We start from the raw sequence: 24,790 nt of genomic DNA, 5'->3' as shown, positions 1-24,790 counted from the left end.
TTCAATATTTCATCATGTCATCTAATGTTGTCTACTGTGCTTTAAAAATTAACTCTATCCTGTTTAACTAGTTTCTATTTCTATCTTACTTAGAATTTTACTATGAATGACTGATATTTTTTATCACTTGGCCTTCTAGAATCTATTGTTAAATTATTTGTTTTCCTTCTTTATTTTTTTCCCTTGCAATGAATTTTCTAGATTAAAAGCTGACTGATCATATTATGTTGTTTTTATGAATTGCTGGATCCATATAAAATTCTGCATGTTCTATTTGTATTTATAAGTGACTATAAATTTGGATTATCTTTATTTGTTAGAATATTAAGTTTATACTAAGTTCCAATTGTTTTTATAATCTAAAGAATAAAGAAATTACCTTTTGTTTAGAAACATAAACAAAACAATAGAAAACATTGGCGTTCCATATCTTTCTTTTAAAGATGGAGTTTTAATTGCCTTTCTGATTTCTTCATTAGTATTTGCCTGTTCAATTTTTTTAACTTCTCCTGTGTAAAACTGTTACTTTATATTATGCTGGAAAATAATCAATTTTCTCAAGATTTTCTCAAGTATTGTGATTGCGTTGCATGTCATATTCTAATTTTAGTTTTTTCATTGTTAGATTTGTTTCTCTTTTTCTATTTATGAGTTTAAGTTAAGATGCTTTAGGCAACAAGTAAAATAAACAAATCTGGATAATCAAACGACCTCTATAAACAACAAGAGATGTCACATTAATTAAAATTTTAACACTGTTTATTAACAACTATGTACCTAGTTGTGAAAAAAGACATGGATATAATGTAATAAAAACATTTTAATGGAAGATACGAAGGAAAAAGATAAGTTGAAAAATTAAAAAGGTGTAAAGGTGTCAAAGCTTCATAGTTGTGCATAGACCTCTGTGTCCTCAGTCAGGGTTTTACTATTAGTCATCATTTTCTTTTTTGGATCTCTTGGGGCCAAGCCAAGCAGTTTTCTCTGTGGTTGGCTCTCCTGGTTGGCAAAAACAAGAGTCTCTATAAAGGTAATTTTGGTCTTACCAAACCATGGATTTAATAATCTAACTGCCACACAATGCATTAAACCTCATTGTATTGCTTTACAAAAGTAAGAGAAAGAAAGACAAGGAAAGGAAAGGAAAGGAGAAGAGAGGGAAGAGGAGGAGAGAGAATTCTGGAGATAGGACAGTCCCAGGTCTCATTAAATCAGCAGCTTAACAACATTATTGAGACCCAACTATCTTCAATATTTCCCCTCATCCATCTTTAGGATGTTGCTTTTCCTTTGAAAGCAGTGGTTTTCAATCTTTAACCTGTGTCAGAATCACCCGGAGAGCTTGTTACAGCACAGGGTTTCTACTTTAGTAGCTCTGGGCTGGAGTGGGTCAAGATTTTGTTTTTCTAACTTGTTTCCAGGTAACGTTGATGCTGCTGGGTGCACCATAATTTAAGAAGTAATCTTACTGACTCCCCTCATGGCCCGCTAAATGAGTGGAAACTTTTCAGTAATTTAATACAGATTTCAGCATCCTTAGACAGAAAATAAAATATCCCTATCTAGTGTCTCATTTTAGAAACTTTTTTTTTCATAAGCCAGCGAGTTGCCTTTCCCTCTCTTTTTATTTTTGAGAATTTTGCTATATGTCCATAACTAAAGCAAGGTCTCTGTAGGATGATTTAGTTTATCCGTGTTTGTTTAGATCCATCAAAATTGACAATCTGGGTTCTCCTGAAGACCTTGATCACCTGCAGGACAGTAAAAAATAATTTGTTTTATAAGCAACAAAATGGGCAGAATGATTATGAATAGGAAATTAACAGAGCCTTAAGCAATAACAGAAATTGCTGTAAATTTTGTCTCTCTCTTTTTTATATAAATTAAGCTACAAAAGATTTATTCTTTTTTTAAAAAAAGAATTTTATTGTTCAGTTCTATTATTTTCCCTTTTGTCATATTTCATTAGTAATAATTTAATTTCCCAATTCTGTGGTTTATTTTTTAGTGTTAATTTATTAAATATTTAATTTATTTAATCTTTTTATAATATGTTTGCAGTAATAATTATTTGTCTAAATACATTCTTGCTTGATTCCCATAGGTTTACTGAATTGCTCTGCTTTTCATTATTTTCTGGTTTATTTGCAATCATGTTCTTTTGCAATTACTTACTAGAGAATATTTAATATTATCTAGTATCCTGTGGTTATTTTGGAGAATGTTTCTTAATTTTTAAAAGTATAAATGTCTCCCCATGGGGGCCCAGTGTGCAATGGCTGCAAGCAGCAGCCTCCTCGGTAGTGTATGCAGCCTGTTACCTGCATGGGTTGCCCCAAGGGACCTTAGAGACAGTCCTTTCCAGTGGACATTCATGACTGGCATGCTGTTCCCAATCTAGGCTCCAGACAGGTATGCCCGGTGCCTTTGGAAAGCCCCAGGACACAGTGGCCAGGATCCACAGTGGCCAAGTCATAATGTCCATCAGCACCAAGCTGCAGAACAAGGAGCATGTGATTGAGGCCCTCTGCAGGGCCAAGTTCAAGTTCCACGGCCGTCAGAAGATCCACGTCTACAGGAAGTGAGGATTTACTAAGTTTAATGCAGATGAATTTGAAAACATGATGGCAGAAAAGCAGTTCACCTTGGAAGGCTGTGGGGTCAACTACATCCTTAACTGTGGCCCTCTGGACAAATGGTGGGCCCTGCACTCATGAGAGCCTTGGTACTGTCCCCTCCTTACTCGTGCTCACCAATAAATCCTACTTTCCTGTGGAAAAAAAAAGTATATATCTCCTTTGATCATGTTTCTATTCTTAATAAGTTTCATCAAATTACAACATAAAGTAGCTACCCTTTTGGAACTAAATAAGAGTAATAAAGTATATGATAGGTTTTTGTAAGGGAAGTATGGCTAGAAGAAAAATGTGCATTATCTATAGAGATGAAAATTGCACACATGTAACATTTGTACACACAAACATTTAAGCTTTTGATGATGCATTATTTAAATCTTTTATGTTATTGCTATATATTTGGTTTTCTGTATAACTGGCTTCTTACATTCTCAAAAGGGTATATTAAATCATCCACTAAACTTGTGCTTTTGTTAAGTTGCTCTGCATTTCAAATTAGTTTTTATTTATTTGGCTTTTTGTCATTTGTTTATAAGTGTCTGGTATCTTTGTGGATTTTAAATTTAGTATGTACATGTTCCTCTTTCTCCTATAGAATGCTTTTGACCCTTAGCTCCAATTTGATATTTATTTGCTATGTATGATTTTTTCATTTTCACTTGCTTGGCATATATTTGTTTAAGCCTTAGTTTTCATTTTTAGGCTAGTTTGTTATGAATGATATCTACCTTATTGACTTTTTTTTAATATACAGTCGGCCCTCCACATCGACATCAGATCAAATTCACGGATGTGGAACTAGGAAAGACCAAGCACCTCCTGTACTACTCTGTTTTATATAAGGAACTTAATTGAGCATCCACGGATTTTGGTATCACGGAGGGAGGGGGTGTGTCCTGGAACCAATAGCCCGAGGATAATAAAGGGCAACTGTACGAATCTTATGGGCTGACACCCAAACTGACAACATCTGTATTTTGATAAAGGAGTCAGCCAATCCACATGTAGTGTAATAACTGACATTTGATTGTATTCCTCTCATTGGTACCTATTATCTGATTATGTTTCTGCTCATTTATCTTTCACCTTTCCTAGTTCTTAAATTCAGTTCTGCTTTTCAATTTTGCCTGATCCTTCCCTTTCTTATCAATAATAAGTAGACCCATATTTCTTTAGTCTTTCAAATTATGCTCTCACCCAGATGATTTATTCACCAACAGCTTTTCCATCAGAGTGAAACATTTTGAATACTTTCGCTTTGCTACTTCATTCTTCTACAATATGAAAACTTAATTTAGAATTATTTTACTTGCCTGATTTTATCTCTGATTATATTGCCAAAATATAAAATGCCTTAGTTCTGGGTTATTATATATTTTTCCTTACACACTTTATCTTCTGCCTCAATAATCATTACTTAATTACTTATTTTTACCTATAGTTATATTACCATCTGAATTTAAGCATAGATAGTGTAAGGTTTTTCACCCGCCACGGTTTGCCTAATGTATCTTTAACATCTTTAAATATCTGTACTGATGCAATTGATATTTGGTTAGAGTACATATAGGAGTGAATATTTTCTGAGTTCTCATATGTCTAAATATGTCATACTTGATGTTGACAGTAAAGAGACATATTGGCTGGATAGAGGACTCTGGCTTTCTGTCATATTCTCTCAGTCTATAGATGTTCTTCCAATGTCCTTATCTTCTAGTATAGCAGATAACATAACTGTAAGTAGGATTTATTTGGGTCTGAAGGTCGGTAAAATATCCATTTATCCTGAGAATGCAGAAATATTACTGTTGTGCCTTAGAATAAGTCTTTAAAATTAGTTTTTCTAGGAATTTTTTTAAAATAAAGATTTTCTTCAATTTAGGGAAATTCTCTTATGTTCAATAACCATCTCTGCAATATTTTTCTGTTATATAATTTCTTTTATTTGCATATGAGATTTCCTTTACCTGTTCTACATGCCTGTTATTTTCCCTCATGAATTTCATTTCCATATATATTACAGACAGAGAGAAAAGTCACAATTTATATTTATATATTATTTGATCTTCCTCAATAATATTTCTATTCATAATAGTTAAAATCCTGTTTTTCAGTTAATCTACAAATTTAAAATTTGAAAACCTTGGGATTTCTTTTGTTTCAGAAAATCATTGTGCCTATTTGTGGGCTTTCTCATTACTATTATTTTTGTTAACTTTTTCACAATGAAATCCTGTCTTTTTCATTTAATGTACTTCAAGGAGAGACTTTTGTTCTGAATGTCTACCCTGAACATCCATCTTCATTGTTCATGCTAACACATCCTTTATTGAGCTGTAATTATTTTCTCTTCTTGATCATGATTTTGAGTTCAATAAGCCCTAATGTATTCTTTCAGGATTCCTTTCTCACTGGTGAATGAATGACTAGAAGATGTGGAGGATTCTTCTCTAGGGAGCAGGCAGAGAAAAAGCTGGTAGAGATTTATTCCATTGTGAATGCACGTGGAGGAATTTCATATCTCAAGTCTTCCTCGTATATGTCAAAAGTCCTCCTCCAAGCAGTAAGCCTAGTGACAATCAACATACAAGAGCTGTTTACCAATAAATCAAATGGAGTCAGCAGGTTCTAGTAGGTCCTCCCAAGATAACACCCAGCCAATGGTAGGCATAGCCCCTTTCTGATGGAATTTACTGGATTCTGCATGCTGAGCCTTCAGGGAGTCTTGAGGTCCTCATTATTTGCCTGGGATCTGGAAGCAAAGCACTATCTCTCATCCACTGTAGACCCTATTCTTATACTCCATACAAAGAAGAAGAAGGTACCATGTCTATTTTTTCTTATAGAGGTACAGGGAGAAATGCTGAGGTCAGATGAATGATCTGGGTTCTGCCTAATTTCACCACCCTATAAAAGAATTTGGGAAGAAGAATGGATACAGATGGCAAGAAATAATTATGTTTTATATGCCCAGGCATTGCTGTGAGTTTTTAAAATATATTTCTTATTTAATTCTTATAACAACCTTGTATAATAGATCCATTTTATATGTTAGCAAATTGAGGCATTGAGGCATTACACAACTTGGCCAATGTTATGCTGCTGGTAAAGGAAATAAGATTAAACCAAAGAGGTATAAATCATAATCAGAACCATCATGCTATATTATTTATTTCATTAGTTTCTTATCAGTTTATTTCTATCTGAACACAACATGCACAAAATGTAAACCCATCATTTGTTTGTCTATTTTGCACATACTTCATCATAGGGAAAGAAAAGACTTTTGTTAGGACTTGGGAATATAAACAAGATGGCTCAAACATTTAAGAGCTTATAATCTAATGGGCTTGATAGAAAATAAAATTAATTTTTAAACATTGATCCCAGTATTGATATACATAAGTGTGTGTGTAGAGGGAGAGAGAAAGTGAGAGAGAGGGAGAGTTTTATAAATTGACATAAAACATTTCCAAAACGTTTACAAAGCAGCTTATTTTACCACGTTCACTATTATCTACCTAAAGGATGCCAACAAATAGTAAAATATGAAATGGATCATAGCAGTAGTGACTCATTTACATATTATAAATTTTCCTTTAGTGCATGGTTTCTCAACCTAGGTACTACTGGTGTTTTGGGCTGAATAGTGCTCTTGTGGGAGGGGCTGTACTGTGCACTGTAGAGTATTCAGCACTAACTCTATCCTCTACCCAGTATATGCTAGTAGCACCCACTCCACAGCTGTGACAACCAAAAATGTCTCCAGATCTTGACAGCTATCCCTTGGGGGAGAAATTGCCCTTGGTTAAGAACCATTGCTCGGGGCAGCATACCATCCTTAACTTCTCCCACCTGGAGGGGGTTTCAACATCTGCAAAACAGCTCAAAGATATTGTTGTGTGTATTGTTAATGGGGAAACAGGACCTTGCCCCAAGGCTGCTCTTGACTGTTTCTCCCTGGTCTCACGTCCCCTCCCTTCCCTAATTAACAACTGCTTGAATCTGCCAATTGGAACCCAGGGAAGATCATGGAGGCTGAATGAAGGCTGTTTCCTATAATCAAAGAAATGGGGGACACAGAAAGTCTTTGTGCCCAGGAGTCCCACAGGGCCCTGTGCAGTATCAATCCCCCCTTTTCTTTGATACTCCTCAATCTTGAGGAGAATAGATGTTGGACAAGAAAAGGGAACCATCGTCTTGGATAGAGATGTTAATCATAAACTTGGGAGAGGAACTCAGTTTTAGGGGGACTTGGTTTTTAGGGAACGGGGTCTACTCAACCATAAAGAGTAACACTTTCCTAGCATCAACAAGACAACTCCTTAAAAGATAACATTCCTTCTTGATCTTTAAGGGGTCACATGACCCACCACTATCATGCTTAGATCTGAATTATGTAAACTGTCAATAATATGTCATTTGATGTACAACTCTCTACCTCAAAAAGCTTACATAACTGTGCCTTGATTTCTAACGGGCGAAACAGTTCTCAGAGCTTTCTGAGATGCTCTTCCTGGGTTACAATCCTCAAATTTGGCTCAAATAAAATTTTCCAAATTTATTCTTAAAAAAGAAAAATAGAACCATTGCTCTGGTGTTCTTCTTCAGGGATAACATTATTTATACTAACAAGAAAGAAGTTTTTATATTTAAAGATTTAGTGGTGAAAATGGCAATTTAAAATTTTAAAGAATCCAGTCGTTAACCTGCCAATGCCAATTCTTATCTCAGACAGGTTTAATGATCATCTCTTAGTGGAAATAGCATTTCTAAATGAATTTAAGATCCTCTACAGGATCTTTCACAAGGCTCTCTGTCTCAAGCTGTATCAGTCATGTCTGTTTAGTTTAGTTTCTGTTTAGTCTGTTTAGTTTCTTGAAACAATATCTGTAATTCATTATGTGGGTAATTGCATTCACCTTAGAGCTGGTATTTCCTCCACCTGGGATAGAGATGTCTAAGTTCCCATAACTCTTTGGGCTTCCAACAATAGTTTGACACACCATCCAGACAAGTTGTCCTAAAGGAGTCTTACTCATAAGTCACTGGGTCTGAGAGCACAACATTTACTAAAATGGAGGCAAGAGAAAACAAAGACTAAGGTTTATGCTCCAGTCTTTGTCTATTGAAACTCTGACTTTAACATTGGTGCTTTCCTGTGTTAAATATTAACTTGCATCCTTTATTCAACTCCATAAGCTTGGCATGTAGCCATTTCAGTTTGTTCACTCCTGGCAAAGACACTTTCATATCAAAAAAGGCATTAGTAGATTAGCCACATTTTTAGCACAAATATGTGGACTTTGCGCTACCAGAGCTTTGCATGCATTAATTCAGATAGTGCTTAGAATAATACCTGGCACTCAATAAGGCATATGATTGAAGCCACCCCATTATTAAATCTTTGAACTTCTTAACTCTATGTTAATTCTTAGGCTTTTATAATAAGTTAGCCATTCATCAATGTTGTACAGTATAACCACATTTAGTTTTGTGAGTTATTGGAGTGGCCAAACATATAGACAAGTAACTTTCTCATTCAGGATGGGGGCTCTCTCCTGCTTGACACATTATGACAGTTCTCTCTAGCAGTCAAACCTACCCTTGAAGGACAATTTTGTTTATTGTTTTATATGTGATACCCAAGCTTGCCCCTTAGTGTTTACCTACACTTCATTTAAAGAAAAGTAGTCTGATGTTGTATCAGGGATTCTGATATTACTCAAACCCCAGATAAAATATTTAAAATAAAAATAATATCTATACCATCGTAATATTCCACCAATTCTTCTTTTTCAATGAGAGAAGTTACTACTCCCTCTAATATATCAACTTGCATCTTTTGCAACAGCCCATTTATTACAGTTTTCTTGGGCAATAAATTCCCTTCAAGATCTTTGTATCTAATGCTAGACACAGAAAATTTCAAGCTGTGAGATCCAATTGTCATATCCTTAAAATCAGTTCCAGGTCTAAAGCAAGAAAAACCAAGCATGTATATAATCTTCTATTTTTGGAAAATGGAACACAACGTTTTTAAATGGGAAAAAACAAAAAGCAAGTTTCTTGTCAGCTATAACCACTTAATGCCCAAAGTAATATATGTACATTTATAATTAGCTCTGTGTTTTATATATATATATATATATATATATAATATATATGATATATATGATTATTTTATGATATTATAATTATATATGTTATATATATATGATTATTTTATAATATTGTAACTATAAGAGGACCTTTTAAAAATTATTTGACAAGGAATTTAGAATTACAAACTGTTGGTAGGTGGAATTGGTTTCATTCATGCCCAGTTAAGGCATCAGTGCTCCTGATGCAGCTAAATATTATCAGTTGCCCTTGGAGCTACAGTTTCAGTTCTGGGTCCATTGCTTATTAGGTGTATTATTTTGGCCAAATTGTTCATTTTCTCTAAGCTTTAGTTACCCCACTGTATTAGGGTTCTCCAGAGAAACAGGACCAATAGGCTATATATAGATTTATATAGAAAGATGTTTATTGTAAGAGACTAGTTCACACAATTATGGAGACTGAGAAGTCCCATGATCTGTCTACAAGCTGGAGGCCCAAGGAAGCTGGTGGTGTAGTTCCAGTCCAAACCTGAAGGGCTGAGAAGCAGGGGAGCCAATAATAAGTCCCAGTCTGAGTCCAAAATTGCACCAGTGTCTGAAGTCAGGAGAATATGAGTGTCCCAGTGCAAGCAAGAGAACAAATTCATCCTTCTACTTATGTCCTCAGTGAATTGGATGATGCCCACCTGCATTGATGAGTGGTCTTCTTTCCTCAGTCTACCAATTCAAACACTAATCTCTTCCAGAAACACCCTCACAGACACACCCACAAATATTTTACCTGCTCTCTAGATATCCCAAAGCCCAGTCAAGTTGACAGCAAAATTAACCATCATGCCCATCCATAAGAATTATATTTGAACTCTTACGTTTGTTGTGAAGATTAAATGAGATAATGCATGCTAGCACGTTCACAGAATGTTTGACAAAACACAGTGTTTAATGTGTTAGCTGCTAATAGCATTTCAATATATCTCATCATTCAAATGTAAGATGGGTAGAGATTACTCTTGAGGGCAAATGTATAAGACCTTGATAATGATCATGCCACCTCATACTGTGCCCACACGCCAGTCCCAAGATGGATTATAAGAACAGATTTATGTACCATTTAAAAATAAATGTACTCTAGTTAGTACAGTTATTTAGGAGATGGGATAGCCTAGGCACTATATTGTTCTTAATTTAGCACTGGATCTCAAGTTGTCAAATAGAGTGTTTCTGGCATTGCATATAACTGACTCTAGAAGCAAATACAGCCCAACTACCTGCACTTTAGGGGTAATAACTCTCTGTATGTGAATTCAAAAAAAATCACTTCTCTAGTGCTATAAACTTTGAGCACCGCCGCCCCCCCACTAGGAAGTTTTACAATCAAATATTCAGACTAAATGTAGTTAGAGGGAAGAAACTCTCTCAAGTAATCAACTCTGTAATGGTATAGGGAGAAACAGTTGTGCTCCTTTCAATATACACACATTGCAGTCCTGGCCCACAGATGACCATCTGACCATACATAAGATTTGGGAGAAATACCTCTTTTAATCTTATTTATCCCTCTCCATTATGGGGGCTGCTGTTATTGATGAAAGCCTGACTGAGTTCCCTCTCACTAGTGTGCAAGAATCCTATTAATACATGAAATGTCAATGAAGCTAATACATATCAGATCCTTTTATTGACTTTAAGTTCTTTACTTCTATGTGACAAAGCATACCTGGTCTGGCCTATTTTGCCATATTTGGCTATGTTCCAAGTACTTTCTTTTTCTTCTGAAGCAAGGTAAGTAATGTAGTCTTCTATGTAGCTGGTCAGCCTTGGAATATGCCAAGAAGAGCTAGTTTTATCTCATAATATATAGGCACACCTGAGCAAATGAATCCAAATTTTATTTTAGAGTAAGAAGCAGGAGACCCCACTTTAGTATCAACTAAAAGCCATGTTTTCTAATCTAGTTTTTATTATACTATATCTTTCTACTGGGAAATCAGAATCTTGCACATTTTTGACACAATGTTTTCCATTTAACTATTTTCTTTGGTTACAGGTCCTGTATTGGAAGGAGACCAAAGGAGGGGAGAGTTAAGTGGTACCTCAAACCTGTTACTGCCTGGATAATACTCTAAGATCTGCATTAATGGCAGTGGTCATAGAGTTTGCTCTGAGAAAGAGCAGGAAGATGCAAGCAGTCAGAGACTCAGCTCCATGAACTGCCATGATTTTAGCAGGCTGTGTTAGCAACAAAGTTCACTAACAAGCCACAAGAAACAAACAACACTTAATCTCCTGAAGTCATAGGTTAGAGAATTGGATTTCAACAGTACACCCAGATTCGGATCATCTTGGCAGGCACAGTACTTTATGGGCAAGTTAAAGAAATCTTTGAGTTTATCAGAAAAATTAATAGGAAAGAACTTATGTAAACCACTAGAATTATTACTAGTAAAATAAGATGTAGTCATTTAGAGATTTTTTTCTCAAATGACCCTACTCTGTGTTTATGATTTATTTTCCCTAAGGATAGTACAATAAAAATTAGAACACAAGAGTAACAATAGAACATTTTCCTAAAGATTATTTTATTCACAATTTGATACACTTAACTTTGTGAATGATAGAGGAGAGGCAATATTCTGTTAATATAAAGGCTATTTATTTAATAAGTGACTCATCTAGGAGAACCACATCCCATAGTTTCCCTTTTCCTTATACTATGTTGACCATGAATGATTCCAAGTTGCTCTTTACTTCTTACATTTAAAATTCTGGAGGTCTGCATATATTTATAGCTGGACACAGGCCTTGAATTTTTAATCAGGTATCCCATTCTCATCATTCCCTCATTATACTGTAATTTGCTGTACATTGGGAAAACTGGCAGAAATGTCACATTACATGATTTCTAAATATCTTTCAGTGGGTGGATTATAATTTACAGAATGATAGCAGAATATGTGCACATAAGAACTTTGCCCGAGGCAGTTCAACTTGCCCACAGTCACTGCTAACAACCAGTTAGTAGCAGAAGGTGGTTGGGACACAGCTCTAGTCCCAAACTCTGATTGAGGGGCAGAGAGTGCCTGATTCAGTTTCTTCTGAAGTCCAGTCTTGGACTTCTTAACATACAATTCCTAATAGCCAGAAGGAAAGTGTACACTTAAAACTGGAGAGATCGGAAACAAGATGGCAGAGTAGAAGGACGTGCTCTCACTCCCTCTTGTGAGAACACCAGAATCACAACTAGCTGCTGGACAATCATCAACAGGAAGACACTGGAACTCACCAAAAAAGATACCCCACATCCAAAGACAAAGGAGAAGCCACAATGAGATGGTAGGAGGGGCGCAATCACAGTAAAATCAAATCCCATAACTGCTGGGTGGGTAACTCACAGACTGGAGAACACTTATACCACAGAAGTCCACCCACTGGAGTGAAGGTTCTGAGCCCCACGTCAAGCTTCCCAACCTGGGGGTCCGGCAACGGGAGGAGGAATTCCTAGAGAATCAGACTTTGAAGGCTAGTGGGATTTGATTGCAGGACTTTGGCAGGACTGGGGGAAACAGAGACTCCACTCTTGGAGGGCACACACAAATTAGTGTGCGCTTCGGGACACAGGGGAAGGAGCAGTGACCCCAGGGGAAACTGAACCAGACCTAACTGCTAGTGTTGGAAGGTCTCCTGCAGAGGCGAGGGGGTGGTGGCAGTGGCTCACCGTGGGGACAAGGACACTGGCAACAGAAGATCTGGGAAATACTCCTTGGCGTGAGCCCTCTCAGAGTCTGCCATTAGCCCCACAAAAGAGCCCAGGAAGGCTCCAGTGTTGGGTTGCCTAAGGCCAAACAACCAACAGGGAGGGTACCCAGCCCCACCCATCAGCAGTAAAACGGATTAAAGTTTTACTGAGCTCTGCCCACCAGAGCAACAGTCAGCTCTACCTACCACCAGTGCCTCCCATCAAGAAACCTGCACAAACCTCTTAGATAGCCTCATACACCAGAGGGCAGACAGCAGAAGCAAGAAGAACTACAATCCTGCAGCCTGTGGAACAAAAACCACATTCACAGAAAGATAGACAAGATGAAAAGGCAGAGGGCTATGTACCAGATGAAGGAACAAGATAAAAACCCAGAAAAACAACTAAATGAAGTGGAGATAGGCAACCTTCCAGAAAAAGAATTCAGAATAATGATAGTGAAGATGATCCAGGACCTCAGAAAAAGAATGGAGGCAAAGACGAGAAGATGCAAGAAATATTAACAAAGACTTAGAAGAATTAAAGAACAAACAAACAGAGATGAACAATACAATAACTGAAATGAAAACTACACTAGAAGGAATCAATAGCAGAATAACTGAGGCAGAAGAACGGATAAGTGACCTGGAAGACAGAATGGTGGAATTCACTGCTGTGGAACAGAATAAAGAAAAAAGAATGAAAAGAAATGAAGACAGCCTAAAAGACCTATGGGACAACATTAAACGCAACAACATTTGCATTATAGGGGTCCCAAAAGAAGAGAGAGAGGAAGGACCAGAGAAAATATTTGAAGAGATGATAACCGAAAACTTCCCTAACATGGGAAAAGAAATAGCCACCAAAGTCCAGCAAAAGCAGAGTCACATACAGGAAAAACCCAAGGAGAAACATGCCGAGACACATAGTAATCAAACTGGCAAAAATTAAAGACAAAGAAAAATTATTGAAAGCAGCAAGGGAAAAATGCGAAATAACATACAAGTGAACTCCCATAAGGTTAACAGCCGATTTCTCAGCAGAAACTCAACAAGCCAGAAGGGAGTGGCATGATATACTTAAAGGGATGAAAGGGAAGAACCTACAACCAAGATTGCTCTACCCAGCAAGGATCTCATTCAGATTCCATGGAGAAATCAAAAGCTTTACAGATAAGCAAAAGCTAAGAGAATTCAGCACCACAAAACCAGCTCTACAACAAATGCTAAAGGAACTTCTCTAAGTGGGAAACACAAGAGAAGAAAAGGACTTACAAAAACAAACCCAAAACAATTAAGAAAATGGTCATAGGAACAAACATATCAACAATTACCTTAAACGTGAATGGATTAAATGCTCCAACCAAAAGACATAGACTGTCTGAATGGATACAAAAACTAGACCCATATATATGCTGTCTACAAGAGACCCACTTCAGACCTAGGGACACATACAGACTGAAAGTGAGGGGATGGAAAAAGATATTCCATGCAAATGGAAATCAAAAGAAAGCTGGAGTAGCAATACTCATATCAGATAAAATAGACTTTAAAATAAAGAATGTTACAAGAGACAAGGAAGGACACTACATAATGATCAAGAGACCAATCCAAGAAGAAGATATAACAATTATAAATATATATGCACCCAACATAGGAGCACCTCAATACATAAGGCAACTGCTAACAGCTCTAAAAGAGGAAATCGACATTAACACAATAATAGTGGGGGACTTTAACACCTCACTTACACCAATGGACAGATCATCCAAAATGAAAATAAATAAGGAAACAGAAGCTTTAAATGACACAATAGACCAGATAGACTTAATTGATATTTATAGGACATTCCATCTAAAAACAGAAGATTACACTTTCTTCTCAAGTGCTCACGGAACATTCTCCAGGATAGATCACCTCTTGGGTCACAAATCAAGCCTCAGTAAATTTAAGAAAACTGAAATCCTATCAAGCATCTTTTCTGACCACAATGCTATGAGATTAGAAATGAATTACAGGGAAGAAAACGTAAAAAACACAAACACATGGAGGCTAAACAATATGTTACTAAATAACCAAGAGATCACTGAAGAAATCAAGGAGGAAATCAAAAAATACCTAGAGACAAATGACAATGAAAACAGGACGATCCAACACCTATGGGATGCAGCAAAAGCAGTTCTAAGAGGGAAGTTTATAGCTATACAAGCCTACCTCAAGAAACAAGAAAAATCTCAAATAAACAATCTAAACTTCACCTAAAGGAACTAAAGAAAGAAGAACAAACAAAACCCAAAGTTAGCAGAAGGAAAGAAATCATAAAGATCAGAGCAGAAATAAAAGAAACAGAAACAAAGAAAACAATAGCAAAGATCAATAAAACTAAAAACTGGTTCTTTGACAAGATAAACAAAATTGATAAACCATCAGCCGGACTCATCAAGAAAAAGAGGGAGAGGACTCAAATCAATACAATTAGATATGAGAAAGGAGAAGTTACAACAGACACCACAGAAATACAAACCATCCTAAGAGACTACTACAAGCAACTCTATGCCAATAAAATGGACAACCTGGAAGAAATGGACAAATTCTTAGAAAGGTATAACCTTCCAAGACTGAACCAGGAAGAAATAGAAAATATGAACAGACCAATCACAAGTAATGAAATTGAAACTGTGATTAAAAGTCTTCCAACAAACAAAAATCCAGGACCAGATGGCTTCACAGGTGAATTCTATCAAACATTTAGAGAAGAGCTAACACCCATCCTTCTCAAACTCTTCCAAAAAATTGTGGAGGAAGGAACACTCCCAAACTCATTCTATGAGGCCACCATCACCCTGATATCAAAACCAGACAAAGATACTACAAAAAAAGAAAATTACAGACCAATATCACTGATGAATATAGATGCAAGAATCCTCAACAAAATACTACCAAACAGAATCCAACAACAGTTTAAAAGGATCATACACCATGATCAAGTGGGATTTATCCCAGGGATGCAAGGATTCTTCAATATACGCAAATCAATCAGTGTGATACACCATATTAACAAACTGAAGAATAAAAGCCATATGACAATCTCAATAGATGCAGAAAAAGCTTTTGACAAAATTTAACACCCGTTTATGATAAAAAACTCTCCAGAAAGTGGGCATAGAGGGAACGTACCTCAACATAATAAAGGCCATATACGACAAACCCACAGCAAACATCATTCTCAATGGTGAAAAACTGAAAGCATTTCCTCTAAGATCAGGAAAAAGACAAAGAGGTCGACTCTCACCACTATTATTCAACATAGTTTTGGAAGTCCTAGCCATGGCAATCAGAGAAGAAAAAGAAATAAAAGGAATACAAATTGGAAAAGAAGAAGTAAAACTGTCACTGTTCGCAGATGACATGATGCTATACATAGAGAATCCTAAAACTGCCACCAGAAAACTACTAGAGCTAATCAATGAATTTGGTAAAGTGGCAGGATACAAAATTAATGCACAGAAATCACTGCATCCTTATACACTAATGATGAAAAATCTGAAAGAGAATTTAAGGATACACTCACATTTACCACTGTAACAAAAATAATTAAATACCTAGGAATAAACCTAACTAGGAAGACAAAAGACGTGTATGCAGAAAACTATAAGACACTGATGAAAGAAATTAAAGATGATACCAACAGATGTAGAGATATACCATGTTCTTGGATTGGAAGAATCAATATTGTGAAAATGACTATACTACCCAAAGCAATCTACAGATTCAATGCAATCCCTATCAAATTACCAATGGAACTAGAACAAAAAAATCTTAAAATTTGTATGGAGACACAAAAGACCCCGAACAGCCAAAGCAGTCTTGAGGGAAAAAAAGCGGAGCTGGAGGAATCAGAATCCCTGACTTCAGACTATACTACAAAGCTACAGTAATCAAGACAATATGGTACTGGCAAAAAAGCAGAAACATAGATCAATGGAACAAGATAGAAAGCCCAGAGATAAACCCACACACCTATGGTCAACTAATCTATGACAAAGGAGGCAAGAATATACAATGGAGAAAGGCAGTCTCTTCAATAAGTGGTGCTGGGAAAACTGGACAGCTACATGTAAAAGAATGAAATTAGAACACTCCCTAAGTCCACACACAAAAATAAACTCAAAATGGATTCGAGACCTAAATGTAAGACCAGACACTACAGAACTCTTAGAGGAAAACATAGGAAGAACACTCTGACATAAATCACAGCAAGATCTTTTTTGATCCATCTTCTATAGTAATGGAAATAAAAACAAAAATAAACAAATGGGACCTAATGAAACTTCAAAGCTTTTGCACAGCAAAGGAAACCATAAACAAGACGAAAAGACAACCCTCAGAATGCGAGAAAATATTTGCAAGTGAATCAACGGACAAAGGATTAATCTCCAAAATATATAAACAGCTCATGCAGCTCAATATTAAAAAAAGCAAACAACCCAATCCAAAAATGGGCAGAAGACCTAGACATTTCTCCAAAGAAGATATACAGATGGCCAAGAAGCACATGAAAAGCTGCTCAACATCACTAATTATTAGAGAAATGCAAATCAAACCTACAATGAGGTATCACCTCACACCAGTTAGAATGGGCATTATCAGGAAATCTACAAACAACAAATGCTGGAGAGGGTGTGGAGAAAAGGGAACCCTCTTGCACTGTTGGTGGGAATGTAAATTGATACAGCCACGATGGAGAACAGTATGGAGGTTCCTTAAAAAACTAAAAATAGAATTACCATATGATCCAGCAATCCCACTACTGGGCATATACCCAGAGAAAACCATAATTCAACAAGACACATGCACCCCAATGTTCATTGCAGCACCATTTACAATAGCCAGGTCATGGAAGCAACCTAAATGCCCATGGACAGATGAATGGATAAAGAAGATGTGGTACATATATACAATGGAATATTACTAGCCATGAAAAGGAATGATATTGGGTCATTTATTGAGACGTGGATGGATCTAGAGACTGTCATACAAAGTAAGTCAGAAAGAGAAAAACAAATATCGTACATTAACGCATATACGTGCAACCTAGAAAAATGGTACAGATGAACCGGTTTGCAGGGCAGAATTTGAGACTCAGATGTAGAGAACAAATGTATGGACACCAAGGGGGGAAAGGCGCAGGGGGGTGGGGGTGGTGGTGTGATGAACTGGGCAATTGGGATTGACATGTATACACTGATGTGTATCAAATTGATGACTAATAAAAATGTGCTGTATAAAAATATAAATAAAATTCAAAAAAAAAAAAAAAAGAACTTTGCCCATAGATGTACTAGAAATCTGTGGCAAAGATTTTTATTTATAAAAGCTGGTTGTCAGTTTATTCAGATTTTATAGAGGAGAAATTAACAATGTATAATAGCGTTGGAGCTGGTGTATATTTGAGTTGGACAAATCTTCATTTAAATTCCATTCTGCTTTCTACTGGCTGTTTGACACTGAGCAAGTGTCTTAATCTCTCTGAACCTTTTTCCTCTTTATATATAGTTTAAAATAACAGCACAGTGGGTGAATTTAAGTACAAAATGAGATGCTTTATGTAAATTATTTAGCATAATGTCTTTTAAAGTATTCAAAATAGCTTTATTATAATAATATTACATATATTTATAATTGCATTAATGTAATAACTAAGTTGTATGTTTAAATCAACACATCTTTATTTATTGCTAAAATGTTTCAAGCACTGTACTAAGTTCTGGGAATTTGAAAGTAAGCAAATACTTTGTTTATAAGCCTGTGGGGGAGGTAAATATCAATCAAATAATCATACAAAGTAATGTAAAAAATTACAGTTGTGATTAGTGTTAAGGAGAAATACATCATGTTAAGGAACTGAGTCTTTATACTAAAGTTAAAATTAAATTAACTTTAAAACAGGAGTTTTATAGGTCTTATCAAGGATCTTAATAATTTTCCTAAAAGCAAGAGAGGTCAATAATTTGTTTAAAATAAAGTGTTAATATGATGAAATATTTGTGTCAGAAAGTTGCCCTGATCACAGCCTGAGAAAACAGCTAAAAAGAGTCTAAGAGTGGCTGAGGAGAGGCCAATTATCAAATGATTGCAATACATCAGCCTACAGATGGTGGTAGATTTTGGTTGTGGATATTGATAGGAGTCAAAGATTTTAGAAAAATTTATGATGTAAATTGACTGAACTTGGTAATAAATGAAAAAGGATGATGGAAAGGAGATGTCAATGCTGACACCTAGCTTACTGACATGCCTAATGAGGTCGATGGTGTTGCCATTGCAATAGCATTGATAGTAATTAATAATGATAATGATATATCTGGAAAATAGCCTGTTAACTTAAGGGCTGAGCAATCACTTTTGAGGTTAAACATGTCCTCCAGAAATGTAACTCATGGTTCAAAATGAGTTAGAACAGAAAACAGTTGAACGTTGAGGAGATAAGAAAAATGCCATTGTTTCCAATACATTCTGATTTTGAAAATCACTAAGGTCAAAAACCTATGGATAGCAGTTCTACTTCTGTTCAAGATGGAGTAACAAGGATCAGATTTACCTTCCTGCTTAAACAACAAAAAAACAGACAACATGAAACAATGGTTTTAAAGTCACTGGACTTTAGGTATGTTTAGTGATCCCTGAGAGATGAGAAAATAAGATGAGCTCTGTGGACATTAAAACTTATAGATGTAGATGGTTTACAGGTGTGGTCCAAAGAGCAAGAAATCAGACAGACTCCAATGTATTCCCTGAATAATAGAGACAGAGCTGAGATTACAGAAAGAATAAGATAGCTATTGTCCACAGGAAAGACTACAGATAGAAGGGAAGAGAACAGAGAGAAAATTCCAGGAATCTGGAGAGTTTCCCCTTTGAGTATTTATAGATACTGTAGTCTATTAAGTGAGTAATAGCATTATGTCTAAAAAAGCAATGTATATACCTTAATTAAAAAGTACTTTATTCCTAAAAAAATGCTAACTATCATCTCAGCCTTCTGTGAGTTGTAATCTTTTTGCAATAGTAACATCAAAGATCACTGATCACAGATCACTGTAACAAATACAATAACAATAAAAGTTTAAAATATTGTGAGAATTACCAAAATGTGACACAGAGGCTCGAAGTGAGAAAATTCTGTTGGAAAAATGGTGCCGATAGACTTGCTTGATGCAGGGTTGCCACAAACTTTCAATTTGTAAAAAACCCAACTGTGAAGTGCAATAAAGCAAAGCGCAATAGGACAAAGTATGCCTGTAAACATAAAGATTTTATATATTTGTATACACATATTTTCCTATATATATAAAATCTCTCTTGTATATATATATGATATATATGTATATATCATATATATATATATCCTCTGAAGAAACCTCTAAAATAACAAAACAGTATAATTAGTAAGTCAAAAAAGGAAATAAAATGGAATAACAAATTAATTAATTCAAAAAATAGAGAAAAGGAGGAAAAAGTAGCAAAAATAGAGTGGAAAGGTGGTAAACAAGTAAGATGTAGATAGTACATTTAAAATTAATCACATAAATAATAACCAAAAAGTAAAATGCAAATGGTCTAAGCACACAAATTATGAGGGACAGATTTTCAGACTGGACAATAAACCAGGACTCAACTATATGCTGCCTACATGAAACATGCTTTAGATACTAACCCCTTATCATATATACAATTGTAAATATTTTCTTCCATTTTATAGATTTTTTTACTCTGTATATGGTTTCTTTGTTATGCAGAGCTTTTTAGTTTGATGTACTCTAACTTGTCCATTTTTGCTGTTGTTGCTTGTGCTTTTGTTGTAATATTTAAGAAATCACTGCTAACACCAATGTCATGAAAATTTTCTCCTGTTTTCTGTAAAAGTTTTATAGTTTCATATCTTATGTTTAAATCTTTAATCTATTTTCAGTTGATATCTGTGTACTGTGTAAGATAAGGATCCAATTTCATTATTTTGCATGCAGATGTCAATTTTCTTTTGACATGCAGATGTCATTTGTTAAAGAGACTATTCTTCCCCCGTTGTGTATTCTTGAAACCTCTGTCAAAGATCAGTTGAACATATACGTATGAATTTATTTCTTGGATTCTTATCCTGTTCCTTTGTTCTATATGTCTGTTTTCATGCCAGTACCATACTGTCTTAATTACTGTGGATTTGTAATATATTTTGCAATGCCTCTAGCTTTGCTCTTCTGTTTCAAGACTGCATTGACTATTCAGGGTCTTTCATGGTTCCATATGCATTTCAGGATTATTTTTACTATTTATGTAAAAAAAAAATTGGATAGCATAAAATATTTGCAAACCACATAACTGAAAAGGGGTTAATATCCAAAATATATAAGGAACTAAAACTACTCAGTAGCAAAAAATATAAATGATCCAATTAAAACTGGACAAAGGGCTTGAATATATATTTCTCCAAAGAAGACATACAAGTGGCCAACAGGTATATGAAAAGATGATCAACACTGCTACTCATCAGGGAAATTCAAATCTAAACCACAAAGAGATAACACCTCACACCGGTTAGGATGGCCATTATCCAAAGAACAAAAGATAATAAGTTCTTGTAGAGGATGTGGAGAAATCAGAGCCCTTGTATACTATTGGTGGGAATATAAAATGGTGTGGCCGCTACAGAAAACAGTATGAAAATTCCTCAAAAGATTAAAAATAGGATGAATACATGATCCAGCAATTCTACTTCTGGGTATATATTCAAAAGAATTGAAATCATGATTTGAAGAGATAGCTGCATTCCCATGAATACTGCAGCATTATTCATAATAGCCAAGATGTGGAAGCAACATAAATTTCCATCAATGAATGATGGCTAAAGAAAATATGGTATATACATATAATGGAATATTATTATTCAGTCTTTAAAAAGAAGGAAATCCTGCCATATGGGGCAACATGGATAAGCCTGGAGGACATTATGTTAAGTGCAATAAGCCAGTCACAGAAGGACAAACATTGCATGATTCCACTTATATAAGGTATATAAATTAGTCAAACTCATAGGAACAGAGAGTAGAATGGTGGTTTCCAGGGGCTGAGGGAGAAAGAAATGAGAGGTGCTATTCAGTTACGTAAGATGAATAAGAACTAGAGCTCTGCTATACGACATTATACCTATAGGTAACAATACTGTATTGTGCACTTAAAAATTGTTAAGATTGTTGATCTCATGTTGTGTTCTTACCACAATAAAAAGAAAATAAATTAAATGAAATACACTCTAAATATAAAGACTCAAATAGATTAAATAGAGAAAATATACTAACACTGGTCAAAAGAAAGCAGGAGTAGCTATGTTAATGTAAGACAAACTTGATTTCATAGCAAAGAATATTACTGAGGTTAAAGAAGACTCCTTCATAGCAATAACTCTGCTAATTTATCAAGAGTACAACAGATATTAAGTGTTTGTGCACCTAACACCAGAGCTTCAAAATATATAAAGCAAAAACTGATATAACTGCAAGGAGAAATATATAAATCAAAATATATAAGCAGATATTTCAATACCCCTCTCTCAATTATTTATGGGAGAAGAGATGGAAAACAAATAAGGTTATGAGTTCAACATTATCAAACTTCACTCTTGATCCAATCGAGAAGAAGATGGCGGAAGAGTAAGACGCGGAGATCACCTTCCTTCCCACAGATACAGTAGAAATACATCTACACGTGGAACTGCTCCTACAGAACACCCACTGAACGCTGGCAGAAAACGTCAGACCTCCCAAAAGGCAAGAAACTCCCCACGTACTTGGGTAGGGCAAAAGAAAAAAGAAATAACAGAGACAAAAGAATAGGGACGGGACCTGCACCAGTGGGAGGGAGCCGTGAAGGAGGAAAGGTTTCCACGCGCTAGGAAGCCCCTTCGTGGGCGGAGACTGCGGGTGGCAGAGGGGGGAAGCTTCGGAGCCACGGAGGAGAGCACAGCCACAGGGGTGCGGAGGGCAAAGTGGAGAGACTCCTGCACAGAGGCTCGGTGCCGAGCAGCACTCACCAGCCCGAGAGGCTTGTCTGCTCACCCGCCGGGGTGGGCTGGGGCTAGGAGCCGAGGCTCGGGCTTCGGTCGGATCGCAGGGAGAGGACTGGGATTGGTGGTGTGAACACAGCCTGAAGGGGTTAGCGCACCACAGCTGGCTGGGAGGGAGTCCGGGAAAAAGTCTGCAGCTGCCGAAGAGGCAAGAGACTTTTTCTTCCCTCTTTGTTTCACAGCGCGCAAGGAGACAGGACTCAGAGCACCGCCTAAACGAACTTCAGAGACGGGCGCGAGCCACGGCGATCAGCGCGGATCCCAGAGATGGGCATGAGATGCTAAGGCTGCTGCTGCTGCCACCAAGAAGCCTGTGTGCGAGCACAGGTCACTCTCCACACCGCCCCTCCCGGGAGCCAGTGCAGCCCACCATGGCCAGGTTCCCGTGATCCGGGGACAACTTCCCCGGGAGAACGCACGGCACGCATCGGGTTGGTGCAACGTCATGCCGGCCTCGGCCGCCGCAGGCTCGCCCCGCCTCCGTACCCATCCCTCCCCCCAGCCTGAGAGAGCCGGAGCCCCCGAAGCAGCTGTTCCTTTAACCCCATTCTGTCAGGGCGGGGAACAGACACCCTCAGGTGACCTACAAGCAGAGGCGGGTCCAAATCCAAAGCTGAACCCTGGGAGCTGTGCGAACAAAGAAGAGAAAGGGAAATCTCTCCCAGCAGCCTCAGAAGCAGCGGATTAAAACTCCACAAACAACTTGATGTGCCTGCATCTGTTGAATACCTGAATAGACAACAAATCAGCCCAAATTCAGGAGGTGGACTTTGGGAGCAGGATATATTAATTTTTCCCCTTTTCCTTTTTTTGTGAGTGTATATGTATATGCTTCTGATGAGATTTTGTCTGTATAGCTTTGCTTTATGATAGCTTTATTTTATTTCACTATATTTTATCCTCTTTCTTTCTATTTTTTCCCCTTTTACTCTGAGCTGTGTGAATGAAAGGCTCTTGGTGCTCCAGCCAGGCATCAGGGCCGTGCCTCTGAAGTGGGAGAGCCAACTTCAGAACACTGGTCTGCAAGAGACCTCCCAGCTCCACGTAATACCAAACGGCGAAAATCTCTCAGAGATCTCCATCTCAACATCAAGACCCAGCTTCACTCAAAAACCAGCAAGCTACAGTGCTGGACACCCTATGCCAAACAACTAGCAAGACAGGAACACAGCCCCATCCATTAGTAGAGAGGCTGCCTAAAATCATGATAAGGCCACAGACACCCCAAAGTACAGCACCAGATGTGGACGTGCCCACCAGAAAGACAAGATCCAGCCTCATCCACCAGAACACAGGCACTAGTTCCCTCCACCAGGAAGCCTACACAACCCACTGAACCAACCTTAGCCACTGGGGACAGATACCAAAAACAACGGGAACTACGAACCTGCAACCTGTGAAAAGGAGACCCCAAACACAGTAAGATAAGCAAAATGAGACGACAGAAAAACACACAGCAGATGAAGGAGCAGGGTCAAAACACACCAGACCTAACAAATGAAGAGGAAATAGGTAGTCTACCTGAAAAAGAATTCTGAATAATGATAGTAAGGATGATCCAAAATCTTGGAAATAGAATAGACAAAATGCAAGAAACATTTAACAAGGACGTAGAAGAACTAAAGAGGAACCAAGCAACGATGAAAAACACAATAAATGAAATTAAAAATACTCTAGATGGGATCAATAGCAGAATAACTGAGGCAGAAGAACGGATAAGTGACCTGGAAGATAAAATGGTGGAAATAACTACAGCAGAGCAGGATAAAGAAAAAAGAATGAAAAGAACTGAGGACAGTCTCAGAGACCTCTGGGACAACATTAAACGCACCAACATTCGAATTATAGGAGTCCCAGAAGAAGAAGAGAAAAAGAAAGGGACTGAGAAAATATTTGAAGAGATTATAGTGGAAAACTTCCCTAATATGGGAAAGGAAATAGTTAATCAAGTCCTGGAAGCACAGAGAGTCCCATACAGGATAAATCCAAGGAGAAACACACCAAGACACATATTAATCAAACTGTCAAAAATTAAATATAAAGAAAACATATTAAAAGCAGCAAGGGAAAAACAACAAATAACACACAAGGGAATCCCCATAAGGTTAACAGCTGATCTTTCAGAAGAAACTCTGCAAGCCAGAAGGGAGTGGCAAGACATACTTAAAGTGATGAAAGGGAAAAACCTACAACCA

General features: G+C 36.9%; 1 pseudogene; it reads left to right on the top strand.

Moving 5' to 3' along the window:
* Positions 1-2,203: 2,203 nt before the first annotated feature.
* Positions 2,204-2,357, top strand: LOC114235478 (small nucleolar RNA SNORA70; annotated as a pseudogene).
* Positions 2,358-24,790: the final 22,433 nt, after the last annotated feature.

This window comes from Balaenoptera acutorostrata, chromosome 5, assembly GCF_949987535.1.
Source record: "Balaenoptera acutorostrata chromosome 5, mBalAcu1.1, whole genome shotgun sequence".
In the NCBI taxonomy this organism is placed as follows: Eukaryota; Metazoa; Chordata; class Mammalia; order Artiodactyla; family Balaenopteridae; genus Balaenoptera; species Balaenoptera acutorostrata.
Note: the sequence above shows the minus strand (reverse complement) of the source record. Positions and strands in the feature narration are given on the sequence as shown.